This window comes from Halichoerus grypus, chromosome 9, assembly GCF_964656455.1.
Source record: "Halichoerus grypus chromosome 9, mHalGry1.hap1.1, whole genome shotgun sequence".
In the NCBI taxonomy this organism is placed as follows: domain Eukaryota; kingdom Metazoa; phylum Chordata; class Mammalia; order Carnivora; family Phocidae; genus Halichoerus; species Halichoerus grypus.
In genome coordinates, this window is record NC_135720.1 from 140,303,524 (window position 1) to 140,323,383 (window position 19,860).

The 19,860-nt window shown below is 40.2% G+C and overlaps 1 long non-coding RNA gene and 1 pseudogene across 1 annotated transcript in view; one reads left to right on the forward strand and one right to left on the reverse strand.

Moving 5' to 3' along the window:
• Window positions 1-19,860, reverse strand: part of LOC118554512 (uncharacterized) — a 621,204-nt gene that overhangs the window by 490,447 nt on the left and 110,897 nt on the right. The window lies entirely within an intron of this gene.
• On the forward strand, window positions 18,082-18,417 carry LOC118554502 (nuclear transport factor 2 pseudogene; annotated as a pseudogene).

The window sequence follows — 19,860 nt, forward strand, 5'->3', positions numbered from 1 at the left end:
AGTCTTACACACTTATTCAAAGATATTTCTATTAACTCAATACATGCATGATAACCCTCTTGTTTCATTACCCTCATATTATTTTAAATTTATTCAAAAAATAAGTGCCATAAATTACCATGAGCTAGGAATTTGATAGATACTGAAGACTCAAAGTAGAACAAAGCACCAAACAACAAGAAACCTATAAGTTATATGAAGGATGAAGCCATACATGAAGATGTACTATGAGAGTTATGTGGGAACACTGAGGTGTGAACCACAATCAGTAGCAGCCCAGAGAAGGCCCATGTCACTATGATCTTTTAGTGACATCCAAGCCAGCTGCAAAGTGACAGTCCTCGCCAGGAGCTTCTAGGACAAGTACAACTTTTATAGAGAGAGAAAGGGAGAGGCATTTCAGAAGACAACAGCCTATCCAAAGGCACAAACATTGTAAGCAGGCAAGACACATGGTGCACTTGAGAAAAGCAAGAGGCTGGAGCTAATCTTCATCCTTTGAGGATAGATTTAATTCTATTTTAGAACCTGTCAAAGATTTTTCAAAGCCAAGTCTGAAGGACAAAACAGTAGATAAACTCTTGGGAAGACCATTTGGGCTAATGGGTCATGAACTTGCTCTGGGGGAATGTCTAAGATAGAATTAACAGATTTGAACAACACCACGAATAATTACTTAAGGGTATAAAGCTCTCTTTGATGCATACATTTTGGTAAGTCTGTTTGAAAATTAATCTTAACTTCTTCCAATCCAAACTTCCTATTTATCATTCAACTAAAGAATTAGTGATTTGTGAAGAGTAGAAGTTAATAAAATCCTGACTTAAATTATGTTTGACATTATTGGCCCAAGTACTATAAAGAGATAACTCTGTGGTGTTGGGTTAAACAATTGGAAACTATTAGAAATAAGAGCACATTTTTTTCTTTTGGCATCAAACTATATATTACTTATAGCTAAAGGCAAAGAAATAAAATGTTTTCAACTTTTTCTAGGATCATTTATAAGGTTTTATCCCATGCTATATATTTAGTGATTTTATTAGATCTTGCCAAAAGAATAAGCACATTATTGTCAAAAAGCCAAATTAACCTTTTAGTCTTTTGATCATCAAATAACTAAATGTTTATGGTGGAAGGTGTGGAAAATACTGGAAAACCCAAAGGAAAAGGATAAAAATTACCTATGACTCTTACTACATTCATTATTTTGGTAAATGTCTCTCTGGGTCATTTTTCTACTCATTTTTTTTTTCTATTCTATTCCATTTTTTTTTTCAAAATTATAATCATTACATAGATGTTTTGTATCATAATTATTTTGCTTAATAATATATGAATATTGACCACTAGAAATTTAAATTTAGTTTTTTCCAAATCAGAAAGCAAAAGAAAAAAGTGATCAATTTGGCATAGAGTATCATTTTTTTTCAATATTGAGGAATAATCAACATAGCTTCACTAACCATGATGCCCTGCTTGGCAAGCACGCTCTGTGGGGACAGTTTATTTGGCGAGACCCACCACAGACTTAAGATAACTAACTCCAAATGGATCCTTTGTTTTATTCCAGAAAATATAAGTTTCTTACTTTTAATGGCATGCAGATTTAATTTCTTTCATACTGCCTTTCACTAGAATGCCATTCAATACAGTGGTCACAAAGACCACCAGCACACATTTGGCCTTCCTTCAGGCAAGGCCTGCTTTGTTGCTGAAAGGTAATTTTCCCTGTAAATTCTGTTTTGTATCATTGGCAGGGGGGAATGCAAATAGATACTAAAGCATTTAATGGGAAAAAAAATGATTCCCATGGAATTATTCAACATTTGAAGAATTCCAAGAAAGAAAAAAAAATAAGGAATAAAGTTTTAACTCACTGAAAGAGATAAGAAAATTAATTGACACACTGAATCAAGTACACTGATGTCAAATCACAGTTTATGTTAGAAGATGTGGAAGATACCGGAAGGCCCAAATAAAAAGAATAAAACCCAACCCTGACTCTTGCAACCATAACTTTGGTAAATGTCCCTCCCAATCTGAGATGCCTGGGGTCTATCCAAACTATCACATGGGGTAGAATCCATCTTCCATGAAAGGTTTAGGGCAGTGAATTTCACACTACAGATCACAACCCTTAGGTAGATGGTAAAATCAATTTAGTATATCAAAGTTAGTATTTTAGAACTTGAAATAGAATAAAATAGAGGAGTGCCTGAGGGTGGCTCAGTCAAGGTGGAGCATCTGACTCTTGATTTCAACTCAGGTCATGATCTCAGGGTAGTGAGATCGAGCCCCCCCTCCCCGCCCCCCCCCCCGATGCACTCAGCGGGGAGTCTGCTTGTCCCCCTCTGTCTGCTCCTCCCTGTTCTACCCCCTCCCGCCCATGCCCCCACTCATGCCCTCGTGCTCTCTCTCTCTTTCAAATAAAAAATAAAATCTTTTTAAAAATGTTTAGAATAAAATAGAAAATATTAGAGTAAATTGCACAATGTAAGAGTAAATATAATTTCTAAAACATTTGTTTCAGGTTTGTATGCCAGTGGGTAGGTAGGTCCTGAGTAGGTCTGATTTTAAGTGTTCAAAATTCCCTGCTGGGAACAGAGCTTTCCAAGTGCCATCCTATTGATGAGCTCACATGGATTACATTTAAATGGGAGATACTGATTTCACCAGCTCTCAGGGTAACTGACCAGGGCCCAAGTTTGTGGGAACCCCCAGAACAGTTCCCTGAAAGGGTGAGGCGTTATCTGGGATTCTCAGAAGACACTGAGACTGCAGAAAGGACTGTTGGTCATGTGGCCGTCCTTGCTGGCAGCACACACAGGAGGGTCGTCCAGAACACGTGGCTCACCCACAATGTTCTGGCTCTGGCCAAGACGTCCATCTGGATAACTAGTTCTATAACCAGCTGAGATCACACCACTGCCATTGTGCACGGGCAGCACCAAAGGAGTTAATTTTTTAGGTTCTCAAGAATCAGAAAATATGGCTCAAAATAAGGTAGGCGTGCAATTGGGGCAGGATGTCCCAGGAAAGATCTCCAAATCTCTGTGTTCATCTATATTAAGCCTATCTATCTTTTTGCAATAGACATGACCTTTTAGTGACATCCAAACCAGCTGCAAAATGACTGCTTTAATAATCACATGGGTCATCTGCAAATTAAGTTTGATCTTTATTTTGGAAAACTTATTATAAAAATTCTATGATAAAATTCAAAATTCATTCACATTATCATAAGATATTTCATCCTTACATTTCATATTTGAAATAGGAAGAATGTTTGACTCTACATAAAATGTCAAATGTTATACATTTTTAAATGGTTGTAAAAATGGCTTTAAATTTTATATCTCCTACTTGAGCAAAATAATTCTCATAAGAATGCAGAAAGAATTCTTAAGAACTCAGATCACTGTTAAAGACTTTTAATCAAAAGCTTCATTAGCCATTTCAAACTGATATGAAATGGTAATGTTCACAGAAGCAAGCTCAAACAGTATTATCATTAAAATTTTTGAGCAGAAATTATTTGGAAATTTTATATAAATTCACTAATTAGCATTTTTGGTTTTGTTTTTACAGCATAATAACCTACAATATAAAGGAAATACAATGAACTTTTCAAACCAAACCCCATCAACCATCAAATCAAAATACTTAAAATATATAAAATGTTATATATATATATATATGTATATAATGTATAATGTATATATGTATATATGTATATATGTATATGTATATATGTGTATATATATATATATATATATAAGGTGATTTTTTTGTAGAGAATGATATCATCTAACTAAAGAATAACTGGAACAAGTCACTGCTGCCCAGTTTCTCCTCTTCTTTTTATCATGCTGAAGATCAGCGCTAGTTAATTTGAACAAGGCTCAGAACATATCACTGATAGTCATATAGGTACTGCAGAGGGGAGAGGATAAAACTGAAAGGGGCTGGTCTTTCACAAAGAACTGCAAATGGGCATTGTCACCACCCATCAATGCAATGGTATTAATGATTTTTGTAGCTTATTCAGAACAACCTTTTACGGCAAAGTTTTTGTGATGGCTAATTTTACATGTCAACTTGACTGAGCTGATGGATGCCCAGAGAGCTGGTAAAATATTATTTCTGGGTGTGTCTGTGGGTGAGTCCAGAAGAGATGAACATTTGAATCCACAGACCAGGTAAAGAAAGTCACCTATACCATGTGGGTGAAACATCACCTCATCTGTTAATGGCCTAAAACAGAATCAAGAAGACGGGGGGAGGTCCAATTCACTTTCTCTGCTTCAGCTGGGATATCCACCTTGTCCTGCCCTCTGCCATCAGGATTCCTGATTCTTGGGTCTTCAGACTCAGACTAGGGCTTATACCATTGGTTCCCCCTGCTTGTCAGGGCTTCAGGTATTGGCTAGAAACCTATCACTGGGTTTTCTGAGTCTCCAGCTTGCAGATGGCAGACTGTGGGACTTATCGGCCTCTGTAACTCATAAACCAATCCCTCATAATAAATATATTTCTATATGTCTATATATGTTGTATTGGTTCTGTTTTTCTGGAGAACCTAAATAAGGTTCTGTAATTGATGTGGCTGACCTAGTGGACCCACTTGGGCACCAGACCAGGTGGAGTTGACAATCATCAGAGTGTCTGCAATACTTGGAGACAGACATCCTTCACTAGAGACTGCAGAGTAGGCACCTGCCATTTTACTTGTGGACTGGGAGTGGTTTCCCTCTCATTTTACATACTTGTTCTTTGTCATCAGTCACGTTCTGTGTATTCAGACCATGAGTTTCAAGAGAAGGAGCTGTTTCACCAACATCTAATAGGTGCACAATAAACATGTATGGATAAACAAATTAATGGGACAATAGATTTCATCCATTCTAGTAAAAAGAGTAACTCCCTAACTGGCATCCGAGCTGGAAGTGAATTCCCCACCACCACCAATATTTGGCAGAAACATGAAAACTTGGACAAATTGTTGTGTAACACCCAAGGAACGCCAAGCTGCCATAGCGTTCATCCATGCACACATTACATGGTAGGCACCACAACAAGCATTCTCCTCATGGGTAGCAAATGACAGAAGGTGAGGAGACAGGTTCTGCCCTTTACTTCACCTTGACTGCAAAGCCTGAATTCCCAATCTGCCTTCGCTTTTCCACCCACTATAGTTCCGGGTAAACAACGATACACCGTGTAAGAGAAAGATCCAGTATAATTTGGAGACTGCGGGCCGCGGTGTTTCTTGACTAAGAGAACCACATCCTAAGCTCTCTGGGGGCTTCCACTGTTTTAACGGCTTCTATCTTTTCATTTCTCCCCCTGCCCCATTAGCCCCTAACATAATATAAAGAAAGGACACTCCCAATATGTGATGGAGTTATACTATCTGCCTAAAACAAAAAAAGTGTGGGAACCAAACATCATTTGAATCAGCAGGGAATTCCAGGAGGCTGTCCTTGCAGCTCTGATGAGCGGACAAAGGCGGCCCCCATCCTCTCAGGAGGCCTCCAGACTGGAGATGCTTCAAAGCAAACTCCCAAAACTCTATCTTACAGGGTAATGTCTTTTAAAGGAGATAAAAGTCACCCCCCCCCACCACTCTTTATACCTTTTGACAGTATTTTGGAAACAGCACGGGAAGTGACTCACAGCTGAAAACCCATTTGCAGCATCACTGAGCCACTAATGCCTCCCACTCCCAGCAGGCTTATTTGGAAAAATACGACTTTACGTTTAACCTGGTGAGCTGCACGCTTCTAATAACATCCGGCAGTCCACAGCCGATTTTGAATATGCCCCAGGTTCCGAGTGGATCATGGAACTAAATCATCTCTTATTCCAGCCTGCTCATTTTGAACCGACTCATTTTACAGTGTGGTTAGCATAGCCTTTCCAGTTAAGGATGATTGCTCAAAGCACTTAGGGCAATGTTGTCTTAGCACAGCATCTAGAATGAGGCAGTTGACACAAATTGCATCATATGCTGCTTGAGATTTAGTGTTGTTACTGCCAGGAGAATATTTTTGCAAAGGTTACTGATGTATAACAAAATAAAACATGCACCAAAACCAAACCCTCAATCAGCTTTCCTCTTTACTCCAAGATTCCAATTATATCACTTTCCTTAAATGTAGGCTATTAACCAAGAAGACAATCAACAAAATCTGTATTTCTTAATTAATATCAAAAGCCTCTGGTATAATAACCACATGAAAGAAAATACTGTCCATTGTACAAATCCTTTGTTGCCAAAATAAAGACAATTGACAGTTCTAAGATTTCATACCAAAAGTGCTATTTGTTTGTTCTATACTTCTTACTCTGTACTAAACCTGTTAATTGTAGAGTTCGAAAAACAATTGCAATGATTCATTTACTCTCTCTGTATTCTGTACTGAAGGAAAAAAAGGATAACAGAAAGAATAAAGTCACTATAAATATATGGAGGACATACTAGCTATAGTATAAGTGATCTCTGAGTAACAGAACATTCTGCTTTCATTTCCTGGAAGGATATTGTGCCGGAGGTCGTAAACTTTAAAACTGCCCAATTAGATTTTATACCAAGCAATACAATTTAGCCTTCTGTGGGTCCATGAACTCTGGCTCCCCACGAATTAAATGGGCCTGCAAATCACTACATACAAGATAACTTGCACAGTGTGTATATATTCCTATTAATTACTTCTCCGACGCTAATATAATTAAGAATTGGTCCTAATATGTTGGGTCCTTATTTTAATTGCAGTTCTACATCCTCTAATAATCTCAAAGAAAGCCCCTTTTGAGCTTATCTGGCTTAATGATCAGAATTTTCCTTTCTGTTTCTATGATTTCCATTTTAATTGCCCTGCTCTTTACAGGTCTAATTTTAGATGTAGTTGTAGTTAGGCATGGCTTTGGTGAGAGAGAGTTTTTCTCTTCTAGAAAGTCCCACCTATTCACTGTTTTTCTCAGTGGGTATGTGGGAAGGATTCAAACAAAAACAGATGCAACTAAGAATAAAGAGATTGCAGTTGTTGTCATAAATTGTCATCATTAGTATGTTGGTTACCTGTTACCTATAGTCATTTAATTGCACTGCTGGATATGACATAATAGTCTTCCAAAAGTGGTTAAGTGGACCAGGAGGGCAATATACTGAACAGCTTAGGTCTTTCTTCCAGGTCTGGGGTCATCAGGATCGCCATGTCTCCCCAGACCGTGGCCTCCTTCAGGTGAGGAGTGAATGTCTGAGAATCCACAAAAAGAAAAATATGCCACTAAAAAGGGAAATTTTCTCACCTCCAAACCATGATTGTGATATATCTCTTTTTCTTTACTTTCTTCGAAAAGACAGCCTCCCAAACTTTCCGATGAGTAGGCTTAAATGGGTCAGCAAGTCTGTTCTGTTGAGATAACCTCTCCAATACCGGAAAACTATTCAATTTAACCCAAACCATCGAAGCTTCTAAAGTAACCTAAGCATACAAACACTCCTCTGGGAAGGTAAGTGTTTCTAGTTCAAATTTCAGCCTTAAAAAGAATATATAGAGTAAAAGAAAAAAATCACTGATGATGGGGGAATAAATCCACACATTTTTTTAAGATTATTAGTTTGGTATTAAATGAATAAGATTAATTCTGGGACCAGTCTGATATTTTCTTTAAATCTTGTTTTCAAATCTTTCAAGATAACGTTTTGAAACATTTTTTTTAAAAGAGCTAAAAAAATAAATCCCAAAAATTTAGAGAGCAGTAATATAGAAAGGATTATGTATGTGAGATTGTATGAAACCAGAAACTTAACGTGAATACTCAAGATGATCCAGCGAAGACTAAATGAAAGGTATAAATGCATGCCACAAAATAGGCGAACTTGAAAACGTTACCCCACGTGAAAGAAGTCAGTCACAAAAGACAACATTTTAAGTGACTCCATTTATAGAAAATGTCCAGAATAGACAAAGGCATAGAAATAGAAAGTGAATTAGTGTTGCAGGGGCTGGGTGGGTGGTGGGATGACAAAGGGGAACAACAGCTAATGAGCACAGGATTTCTTCTCAGGGCGATGAAAATGTTCTAAAATTGATTAGGGTGATGGAGGCACAACTCTGCAGATACGTTAAAAGCCACTGAATGGTACACCTAAAATGGGTGAATCACATGGTATGCAAAATATGTATCAGTAAATCCGTGATGTTAAAAAAAAACAACACAAAATTCAGCATGCTAATGTCTACATAAATAAAGATAAAAACCACCCTGTATCAGGAATCTTGACAATCACGGACAATGAATTTTCTTTTAAAACATTCCTAAATTGGTCACACAGACCAGAATTACCAACATTTAGAATCTGTCTTTCAAAAAAGAGGTAAACATCTTATGCACTATCTCAGGAAGGGTAAAGTTGGACAGTGGAAAAATTCACCTATATCATGAGGCCGAATTCTTCCCTATTCTACCAAAAGGGGCTATGGATCCGCTGCCACAAAGGGAGAAGGACTATTCAGCATCCACATTAGCTCATCCACTTGATCAGTCTGTCCATTCAGATGGACCAAACCACTAAGCTACTGCTCGCCTCTCTGGCTAGCTCTATGACCCTCAGTACCAATTTGTCCGTGTGTCCTCAGACACAGTGTACACACACATCACAGCAAGTGTTGTGTGGACATCCCCTGCCCATCTCACTGTATTTATAAAAACAGAGAATCACAATTCAACACCCAACTAAAATAAACCTAAAGAATTCTAAGTAACCAGTTTTTCACTTATGGCACAGAGAACTGTCTCTAAAAACACAAAACAAAATTAAATAAAGCACTTGTGAACAGAGCCAGAGGCTGGTTTTACCAGTCGGCCCCCAATCCTACCTAGGCTGCAAGTGACAGAAGTCAGTTTCATTCCTTTTGACAAATTCTGCAGGCATCATCCATTTCATTTACAAGCTAGGGAAGCCAGGTCACAGAGGGCCTGAGCAATGAATTCACAGCTTTATGAAACTAGAAATTAAGGCTCCTATCTCAACCTTTTTTAACAAGAAGACAATTTGTAAAGGCACTCGAATCATGCCTACATGTTTACCATACTTTAATTTTGGGGGGCAAATTTCTATAAATCCAATAGTGGATTTAAAAATAGATGAAGAGGGGCATCTGTGTGGCTCAGTCATTAAGCGTCTGCCTTCGGCTCAGGTCATGATCCCAGGGTCCTGGGATCGAGCCCCGCATCGGGCTCCCTGCTCCACGGGAAGCCTGCTTCTCCCTCTCCCACTACCCCTGCTTGTATTCCCTCTCTCACTGTGTCTCTCTCTGTCAAATAAATAAATCTTTTTAAAAAATTAAAAATAGATGAAGAAACAGAGGAGATGAATAGATAGATGATGATGATAGATGATGATGATAGATGATAGACAGATGATAGATAGATAGATAGATAGATAGATAGATAGATAGATAGATAGATATAGATAGATGGACAAATAAATAAATCAAGACTTGAAAAAACATATTAAGGGTGAAATTCAAGATCAGTTGAAAGTCATCCAAAGCCAGGGCTGCTCATGTCTCTGACTCTTGGGGAAAAGAGGTATGTGTCAAAGACATTGCATGTCAAATGTACCGGTGCCCATCGAACCTTTTTTAGCAATAAGGGAATATTCACCATTGACTTAGACTAAGTCACTTGTCTGGTGATCCTGGCAGCAAATGTCAGAAAACGTTGCCCTTCACTTTATTTGTTACTGACACTTGACCAGAGTGTTTTTCTTTCTTCACCAGAGAAAAGAGAAAGTCAACTTAGTGGAGGAGGTGGGGCTGTCAGGAGGATGATGGGAAAACACACACATTTTGAAAATGATGGACTGCCCCCACTGAGTCCATACACTCCCTGTTCAGAACACTTGGGACAGGTTATTATTATCCTAGCATGATTCACAGAGAGCTCACTCCTTCTGCTAGCATGGAAACAAGCTGAAAGTCTATGACATCCCATCCAGGCACATATCTAGCTGTGCCCACCCAGGGGTCTCAATGATGTCTGAAAGAGCATCCCTTCTTTGGCCTGAAAGATGCAACCAGCAAGCTTTTTGGAGAGGAAGGAGAATGGGAGTTTTGATGGTCATTGAGTGGGGCTAAATTTTGTAGCTGTCCCCATGCTACAGAGTGGGGACAGAATGAAGTAGAGATTCCACTCCAATGCAGTCTTTGGGAATTTAGGAAGATGGGGAAAATATGTAAAGGATGCATGATTTTCCATGGAGAAGGACAAGGACAATGCCCACATACCCTAAACTGTATTTCCCCAATAAACATTAGTGTCAAACAACTAAGAGAGAGAGCATTTGCCACTGGAGCCCAGAGAGAGCCCCACCTGTGGGGTGCAAGAGCAGGAAATGTCAATTGTCTTGAAAGCTGTGAATGATTCCATTAGATAAACAAGTGTACCCCGGGTTGAGGGCACAAGCTGAGTGAAATGTGCATTTGGAAAAGAATGAGCCTGTCAGTCCGACCCCACCAGAGAGGCTGTGTTCTCCACTATACTCTGTCCTCTTAGCTGGAAGGGAGACAGGAGAGGAAAAGTGAGGGGACAGGTAGGATGTTGGTTTTCAGGATTAACAAGAGTGTGCTCACTCAGACAGAGCCAACAGTAATGGCCTCGTGTCCCTGCAATGCACTCAGGCCATGAGCATCATTTCTATAAGAGATCCCTTTGTGTCATATATTACCGAGAGTTCCCCCCCCCCACCCCATGATCACAGACTCTGCTTGCCACATCTCCAGGCATTCTGAAAAGGACACAGAAGACCTAACTGAAAAAAGCTACAATTGTCCTTGACATTTTAGACTGCACCTCTGCCATGTTCAAAATGTTCCGTCATAGACTTTAAAATGTGAACTCATATAGGAGAAAGTCTGGACTGAAGTCTTCTTTTGAAATGAAAGCTCATCTGTATCCAAGTTTGCCTCAACTTAAAACAGATTTTGGCAACTAATTGGAAGGTCTTCATCTTACCCAAGTGAAAAGTATCAGTCACTCCTTTTAGCTTTATACTGGTTAATTGTTGATTAAGAAGAAGTGAAATTAGGAAATATAGATTTTTTTTTTTTTTTTTGGTTAAGAGGCTAGAAGGAAATGTGTCACTCAGGCGCAAGCTTATTAATGATTTATTTTCTTCTTTATACTTGTCTGCATTCTCCAATTTTTCTTTAACAAGCATTTGTTACTTTCATATTCAGAAAAAATTGTCAAAAAAAAAAAAAAAGAAAGAAAAATATGACCATTAATCCTTAACTTGGCAAAGGAATGGAAATAAAACAGAAAGCCAAAATACCCAAGTGTTAACAGTGATTGGCTTCAACAGGAAAGTGAGCATTGCCTTTTTCTTTTTTTCTTACAATTCTTCTATATCTTTCAAACTTTCTACAAAGAATAAGTATTTTTAATTAATAAATAGTTTGAGGAACAAAGAAAAATTGGAAAGAAAATGTTGTCTTATTTAATGTTAACTACCTGGAAATTAAAGTAAAAGACTGTAACTATTTAATTGGAAGAAAGCTGAGTGGACAAGTCCCACAGAGCTTACTGGGGACAAAGGCAAGGACTCACAAGCACCAGCCTGTAGCCAGCCTTGGTGTTGGGCAGCTCTCAAGGTCACCTACAAAAGCCTATTCTCCAAAATATCTGTTCTTTCCTAAAGGAGCACCCACACCAGCCTGCTACTGTCTCTCAGGTTCTTGCTGTTAAAGTCATTTCTTCAGCTTCTAGAAATGTGTTCTCTGGAATCCCCCCCTCTGAAAATACCAGTGTCCTTGGAAGGGGACTAGCGGCCAGCAGCAAATCAGAGAAGTTGAATTTGCCATGGAGAGAACACAGATCTAGACTTCAAGGTCAGGGAGTAGTAGTGGAATCTTTCATATAATCTTTAACTTCTTTTGAAATTGATTCTCTTTTCTAGAAAATGAAGGAGTGGACTTAGAATCCCTCGTGGGTCTTCCTAGATCTAAACTGAGTTCAAGGCAGGCATGGAGGGAAAAAGAAAAATTCAGGAGCCTGGGAAATTGCTGAGGAGCATGGTCAACACAAGAGAACTAGCCGTGGTCATGAGTCCCCAAAGGAGATCATCCCCTTAAAGGAAAACTCTATCCTTTCAACAATTTTTTTCTGAGTTGGTCTTATTCCTGAGTCAAGAGCCTCAGTCTAATTTTCAATGTCAAGAGACCATAATATTATATGAGGTTTTTTTAAGTGACTTATTTTCTAGAGGAACTACTGAGAGTGCTCCTTCTATCAGGATTCCTATAAAACAGAGATACTAAAATATGTGGTCGTTCTCCCAAATGCTTACATGAGCGAGTTCCCAGGTCCCCTTCAGCTGATGGACAGAACAGGGTAATGTGGGGGTTCTTTCTAACGACGAATTCATCAGAAATGAGAGTGAGTGGAAAACACACACCTAAATCGTGGGCTTTTCTGTGAGGAAAAAGGAAGGGTTTATTTATTCTCCTCTGTAGGAAACAAAGACATTTATTAATGAGGAAGGAAAAAGGCAGTACCATTTTAAGAGGAATGAATCAAGGACAGGAGGAAAAAGAAAAAACAAGTGCTTCCCTAGCGAATGACCTTATTATTTTAGAAGAAAAATATGTTCATGTTTTGAATGCATTTTATGCTGCTACACTATTATCTTTCTAGAGAACCAAATCGGATCACATTAAATGCATCAACGTGCCATAAAATAAATCCTACAGCTTTTAGCGATGGACCACTCTCTCTTAGATTGCCATCCTGCCTCTCACTGCATGAATGGCTGCACGTTGAGCCCCACAGTGAAAGCTGATCTGTTCCTAAAATTTAAAAATTTGCTTTTACCAATTCCTCCTTTTCATTATCAAGTTTCTGACCCTGATTCGTCACAGCCCCACTGGCTAGACTTCTCCCCAACTAGATGAACTGAATTGTAAAAATCGCTCAGTGGAAACTGAAAGCCTAAAATAAATTGAGATGATTCATTCTAGAGCCCCTTGCTATTTTCAGACTTTTGGACAGAATCGCTGACATTCAGAAGTAATAAATGAGCCTGACTTGACACCTTGATTTGTTAACTCAGAGAGGTCCACGGCCAGTCCCAGACTGGATTCATGTGGAGTTCAATGATGCAAAGGCGATTAAGAGGGAAAAGTTTGTCACATCACTTTTAAAGTTTTAGAAGCCAATTTCTCATGTGTTTTTTGACATAGCTAGCCCAGCAATATTCTTAAAGGATTCCCAAAGCAGACTGCTAAGAATAATAGAATCAGTAACTCATATGGCTAGAAATTTTTAAACTTTTTTAATTAAAAAAAAGGCAAGCCAACCATTCCTCTGGAACACTTGACCAGACAACTGAGCTATAAAGTCATGGTCAATCTTTAAAAGGTAAACAACTGACCAACCACTTAACAGGACATACTTTGAGTAGTTTTTCCAGCAGTGTTGGTGAACGTAGACTATTTTGTCTGCACTGTCTTTAGCATTTTCACCTGACCAAGCTAAATATTTTTAAGATAGTCAAACAAGGCCCAGGGCAAGGTGTTGGCCACCAGGAACTAATTTACATAAGCAGTGATCCAGAGACATGGCCTGATAGACCATGGGTGTGATGGTAAGCCCTCAGTGATTCACCAGGGTGCCACCAAACCTGTAAGCCCAAACCTCAAAGTTCACAGCACTATTTCAATGCTACACTATGACAATGGAACAACCATCAGAAGAGAACAGTACTGGAAAAAGAAATTTTTAACTTTTCCCTTTTCAAGTGATCTCTGTTTTTTTGATGTATATTCAAAATATACTATGAACCAAAACCTGGGTTGATTTTTCTCAGTGCTAATAACAGCGTAGACAGCTAACACCTATAGATTGCGTACATGTACCAGACACTCCTCTTAATGGTTTGTGTGTATTAACTCATTTAACTCAAGCCAACTACATCTGTCTTATTTCAGCCAGATTCCAGCGCTAGGTTGATCATCAAGAGAAGTAGATAAAAGGATTCCTACCCTGGGCTTTGGCCTTTAAGGGGCCTCAGACTGTCCCTCTTCCAGCCATGTCCCTCCCCATAGAGGCTATTGGGTCCCAAGAACCAAGAAAATATGCCCACTTGGAGCCCATACCCCCCTCTAGACCACACTCCTAGTACCAAGACTATAGATTTTCTGCCAAAGCAGCATGGAGCCTGCTTCCCAAACCAGAACTTCCTCTTCCCTGGGAGCAGATAGCTGTCGATTGGATGGGTTGAAATGGATGTGAAGAAATTAATTATTCAATTGATTGATTAGCATGCAAATCCTAGTACCTGGGTTGTTTGGAATCTCTTCTGGTTATGAGAATTGATCTTTACCTCCTGATTCCACATCTGTCTCCTAAAAAGGTGAAGCTGTTAGTTAAATTCCAGTTAAGGTGTGTGATAAATCACACTACAGAAAAAGGAACTCAATGGACACAGGCAATGTGTGTCAGCGACATTTTCTTTGAGGGGGGAGAAAAAAAGCAGTCTAAATTCTTAACCACTTTTTAAGAGTGTTTAAAAGCTCCCTTTTCTGAGAGGGTCCCTCTTCCAATAAAAGTTAACTTTGCTTTTCAAAAAAAATATGCCCAGCCTTCCCAGTTAGCAGACAGAGTAATTAACCGAATACCCAAATACCTTTCTATCCTTTGGCCTCCTGTGGTAGACGCAATAGTTTATGTCCTAGTTATTTCAGCCAGGGTCCTTCCTGATTGTTTTATGACTTAATTACAGTGATTACATCATGTTTTTAGACTATGCCAGCCCAGCACAGTGCAAGTTTTCTATCACTCCCTGAATATAAGAAGAATCAGTGGAATGTTTGCTGGATACAAAACCAACTAATAAGGCTGTGACCGTGAAGCAGTAAGGTTTTCCAAGAAGCCATATAAAATCTTTACTGGAGGAGACTGTATCTCGTTCAGCCAGACTGGGTGTCTGCTTTTCAATCTGGAGACTTCAAATAGATCCAACAGTTCCCTTGGTCCTCATCTAAGGAAAGCTCAGAGGCCAGGACCCCTTGTTTGTTCTCATCACTATGAGAGGCAGCAGCAATCTAGGGGGAGAAAATGCCAGAAGACTCTCGTGTAACTAGCTGTACTCAAAAATAAAAATGGGATTTTTTTTTCTTTCTGGGATTTGCTTCAAACCTTGCGTGCAACCAGCTATTTATATGAGCACAAGCCTAGGCCCAGATTCAAGCACAGCCCAGTCTCATGTCGCTGGGTTGACTGTGCAAGCATGTTTTTGAACAGAGCTTCTCAACAGGGGATGAGTTGACAGCCCAGGGGACATTTGGCAATGTCTAGAGACATTTTTGCTGGTCACAGCTCAGGAAATGAGGAAAGGATGACACTGCTATCTAGTACAGAGTCTGCAATGCACACAAGAGCTCCTCATAACAATGGACCATCCGTCCCCACACGCCAATAGTCCCAAAGCTGAGAAACGCTGTTTTAGAGGAACAAAGGTACGAGAAAAACGGCCACTGAATGCCACTCACATTGAAATTTCAATGGTTTCTCCTCTCAGGTATCACTATCTGCACACAGCGAGAAACCCTTAGATTGTTTACAGAGTCAGGCTAGGACCACAGAAATTAAACTTGTGGGTGGTACAGAACCCAATATACCTCTGTGTTGCTATATATAACACCTTCCCCTATGGAGATCAAAATGATTTTCAGAAACAGTTATTCCCCTGGGAGAGGGAACTGGGAGTCGGAGGGATCTTCATTTCACAGATGAGAAAACAGGGGGCTAAAAGAGGTTGTCATTTGCTCGAGGTTGTTCAATGAATCGGGTTTAATGCTCAGGAAGCCAGGAAAGGCCAGACGTTGGAGAGAAGAATCCTGAAAGAACGTAAAAGGACAGAACCGGGCTCTCAGCTGGATACCATCTAAGTGACACACATCGTTTCCACATCCCAAACCCCTGGTGTCGTTTTCTGTGATGGGCAGCTTGTGGTTCTCCCCAGAATCAGCAGCCCCAGAAGAGTCCCCTGCCCCCTCTCCACCAGCCCAAGAGCCCTCACCTGACAAACCCAATTCCCAGTGCTCTTCTCCAGATGTTTATACTGTCAAATGATTTAATGGACTGCAGAAATGAGTTGGTCTGTTCGTTAAAATAGTAATCATAATGAAAAAGACAGACGACATCTGCCCTTATCCTCTGTCAGTCTGTCATATCTATGTACCTCCTTCCTATCAATCACCATACTATGCATTATGTAAATACCAAAGATGAAATGTCAGCCTATGTATCTAATTGTTCCTGTGTGCCATATGGGAATATGACTGGTGGGCCCTGCTGTTCCCCTTTACAACCAGCATTAATTGGCATCTTTGTTATCTAGCCATAGAGATTCTGTTTGGAATGGTTTTAAGGGAAACATGATTCAGATTCTTACTCAAAGGAAAAAAAAATGCAGAGAAATCTCAGAAACTTTATCATCCTACTAACATCTGATCAAAAACTTTCATGAACACAGTCATTTACTGTATTTATTAATACAGGAATCCAAAAAGCCTAGAAATGAACATTTTTGAATTCTCCCCCCCCAAAAAAATAGGAGCCCTATAGAAAGAGGTGAAGTATATTACAAATAACTGGGGAAAACAAAATGGAGGGGTCATTTTCTCCCTCTAATTCCTGGGCTACCTGCATTTGTCCATGTTCAAGGATAAGATCATGAATGTCAGTGTATGAACGGACTTCAGAAGTCCTAGAAATTTAGAAATCTACTGGGGCAGGAATCTACGTAAGATATCTCCAATAACAAGATTTACATCTCTGCTTTAGTACCTTCACTGAAGAGGCTTTCACTGCTGTACAGGGTTCCTCTCAGATGAAAGCAATTTAAAAACATCAAGAAGCAAACCCTGAAATGTCCCAGTGCACTCACCAGGGCTAGACAGTATTATCAAAAATTCCCTATTCAGGGGTGCCTGGGTGGCTCAGTCGTTAAGCGTCTGCCTTCGGCTCAGGTCATGACCCCAGGGTCTTGGGATCCAGCCCCGCATCGGGCTCCCTGCTCCGCGGGAAGCCTGCTTCTCCCTCTCCCACTCCCCCTGCTTGTGTTCCCTCTCTCGCTGTCTCTCTCTCTCTGTCAAATAAATAAATAAAATCTTTAAAAAAAAAAAAAATTCCCTATTTATAAACTCCCCTGTCCAACTTTCTTAAAATGAAAATGATATTGAAACTACCTTCAAACCCCTATAAAAGTAATCAGTCTTGTCTTATTTGCAAATATACATGGTATATAAATTAACTTACTTTCATCTTGGAGGACAAAGGAATTTTTAACATATTCCATGTTGGGAGTAAAGATCTCCCCTACCCCAAAGTATGCTCTGTCCTGTCCTACCCACCAAAAAAAAAAAAAAATCTGTGATTGCAATGGTAAGTGGTAAGCTAATTGCCAACATAGAGCTCAGTCCTGAAAATCCCAAAGTTATAGTTGGTTCCATATTCAAAATGACCCATATAAGGTACTGGGAAAAAATCCATATAAGGTCACTGTGGGAAATAAAGTCCCACAATTCATGAAATGAGATAAATAGCAAATGAGACCACCTGTGACATTTGCAATAAAAGTTTATTTTCTTACACAAGATAAACCATAATCATGTATATAGCTGGAGGTTCTCTCCTGCCCACTGAAACACAACCACAGACACGAGAAGAGTCGTCTCTCTCTGCTCTGTATTTACGCTAAAGATTGGTAAGAGGTTACCATGTTGCCCCTAGGTTTTCTCTCCTTGCTTATCTGAAAAAGTGCAAGCAGACAGCACCGGGCTGCCACGGCCACCACCACCAGGGAGCCAGCCCCTGGGCGGCCCGAGGGTCTGTGAAGGCCGGAGCTCAGTGGGCAAGAGGTCAAAGTCACTTCCACTCCTCGAGGACCCTGGCCTCGGTCAGCCCGTGGACTAGTGGGGTGGAAACGGGAAGCTGTGCATGCGGTTCACAGCCCTCTTGTAAGAGCCATCCTGAAGGTCTCACCAAGGTCAGTGACACTTCAGAATGGGACACAAGCCAATTTGGGAGCAAGACTGGATCCAGTTTCCTTCAACATCACCACCAGTTCTTTGATAATGAAAGAATCCCACTAGGTGCAACTTATATTGACACATCCCACCTTACATGGGAAGACAGCAACTCCTGGGGAGAGCAGCTCCGTTCCAGAAAATCCCACAGCCTGTGCCAGACACCTGCATCATCAGCATGGTTGTGGGTCAATTCAAGGTCGATGAAGACCCCATTATGGGGTTCCACCACATGTTCCAATTCAAGAATGTCAACGATGCCTGGGTTTGCAACAATGACGTGTTCAGGCTTGCCCTGCACAACTTCAGCTGACCTCCTCCCAGCTGGGCGCTCTTCCCATTTCCTCCCCACTCCGCTTCCCGACACTATTCACTTCTGCAGATGCTCCAGATACCAGCCACGACGGAGGGTTGCCGTGGGAGCAGGCACAGCGCACACCACCCAGGTATCACGCGTGATGACTGCACGCTGGACCAGCTGCATCTGACAGAGGCTCGTACTGTCCCAGCACATGCTTTGGGAGGACTTCAGTAATGCCAGAGGCTTTCTTCTTCTTCTTCTTCTCTTTGTAATCTACTGACAAGTTGCTCTAGTAACCCCCCAAAAAAGGGAAAGAGAAAGCAGCCACCTCACCACCCAGATATTGATTTGTTCAGATGTTTCAATGCCTCATGATACAATAAAAACCATGAAAATTTTCTCTAAAAAAAGAAGAAAACAAGAAGAAGGAGAAGAGGAGGAGGAGGGAGGGAGGAAAGAAGGAAGGGAGGGAGGGAGGAAGGGAGGGAGGGAGGGAGGAAGGGAGGGAGGAAGGAAGGAAGGGAGGGAGGGAGGGAGGAAGGAAGGAAGGAAAAAGTGCAAGGCCTCCGTTGGGGTTAAAGAGATAACATTAAGGAATGCAGCTGTACCGTTGTATAGTAGATTACTCTGGCCTGTGCTTAATCTAGGGCCTTGTTTAAAAGAGCTTTTCGATTTTAATTAAAATAAAATGGGCCCTGGAAGAAAATGCGTCTCCTCCAGCGAGGATTGTCTTCAGCTTGTTCTCTGTAATTTTACCCATCGCACTGCTGGTTGTTGCTTTTTCCACAGCTCTTAAATGGTGTCTAAATTGACCAGCTCTGTTGCCAAGGAAACAGACAGGACAATGCTAATAGAAGCTACTTAGGACACACTGTGAAAAGCTTAGAAATAAAATCGTCGACATGAAAGGCATGGTGTCAGCAGCCAGGCGACTCCGTGAAAGGCCACTCTAAGCAGAAGATGGTTGCATGTCTCCCCCTACTCCTTCCCCGCAAAACCTCTCCTAGAAAATGGATTCTGTCCTAGGAGCTTGGATGGCTTTTTCCTACCAGAATCACTTTGTTTTTCTGACTCGAAGTAGAGAAAAATCTTCATGTTGTGGTTCTGAAGTACCCAGAATAGACTTCAATTTATACCCATGGAAATAAGCTTTTTTTTTTCTTCTTTCTAGCAACAAAGTCCTTTCCCCTCATGAATAAATTGCAAATATTCTTCTGAATTTCCTAAGATTGTTAATTAAAACCCACTTGATTTAAGCTGCTTCTCCCATTTTGCACTCACAAACCATAAATTATGGAGGAGGTCAAAGAATGAATGGCAATTTGACATGAAGAGGTTGATTTATTGCTTCAGAAGGAGTTTTATACCAGATGTGGCAGGAGTCATAAATTAAATGCTAAATGTTATGTATTATTATGCTTTCAGGAATATAAATGTGTCTAAAATGCTATGCAG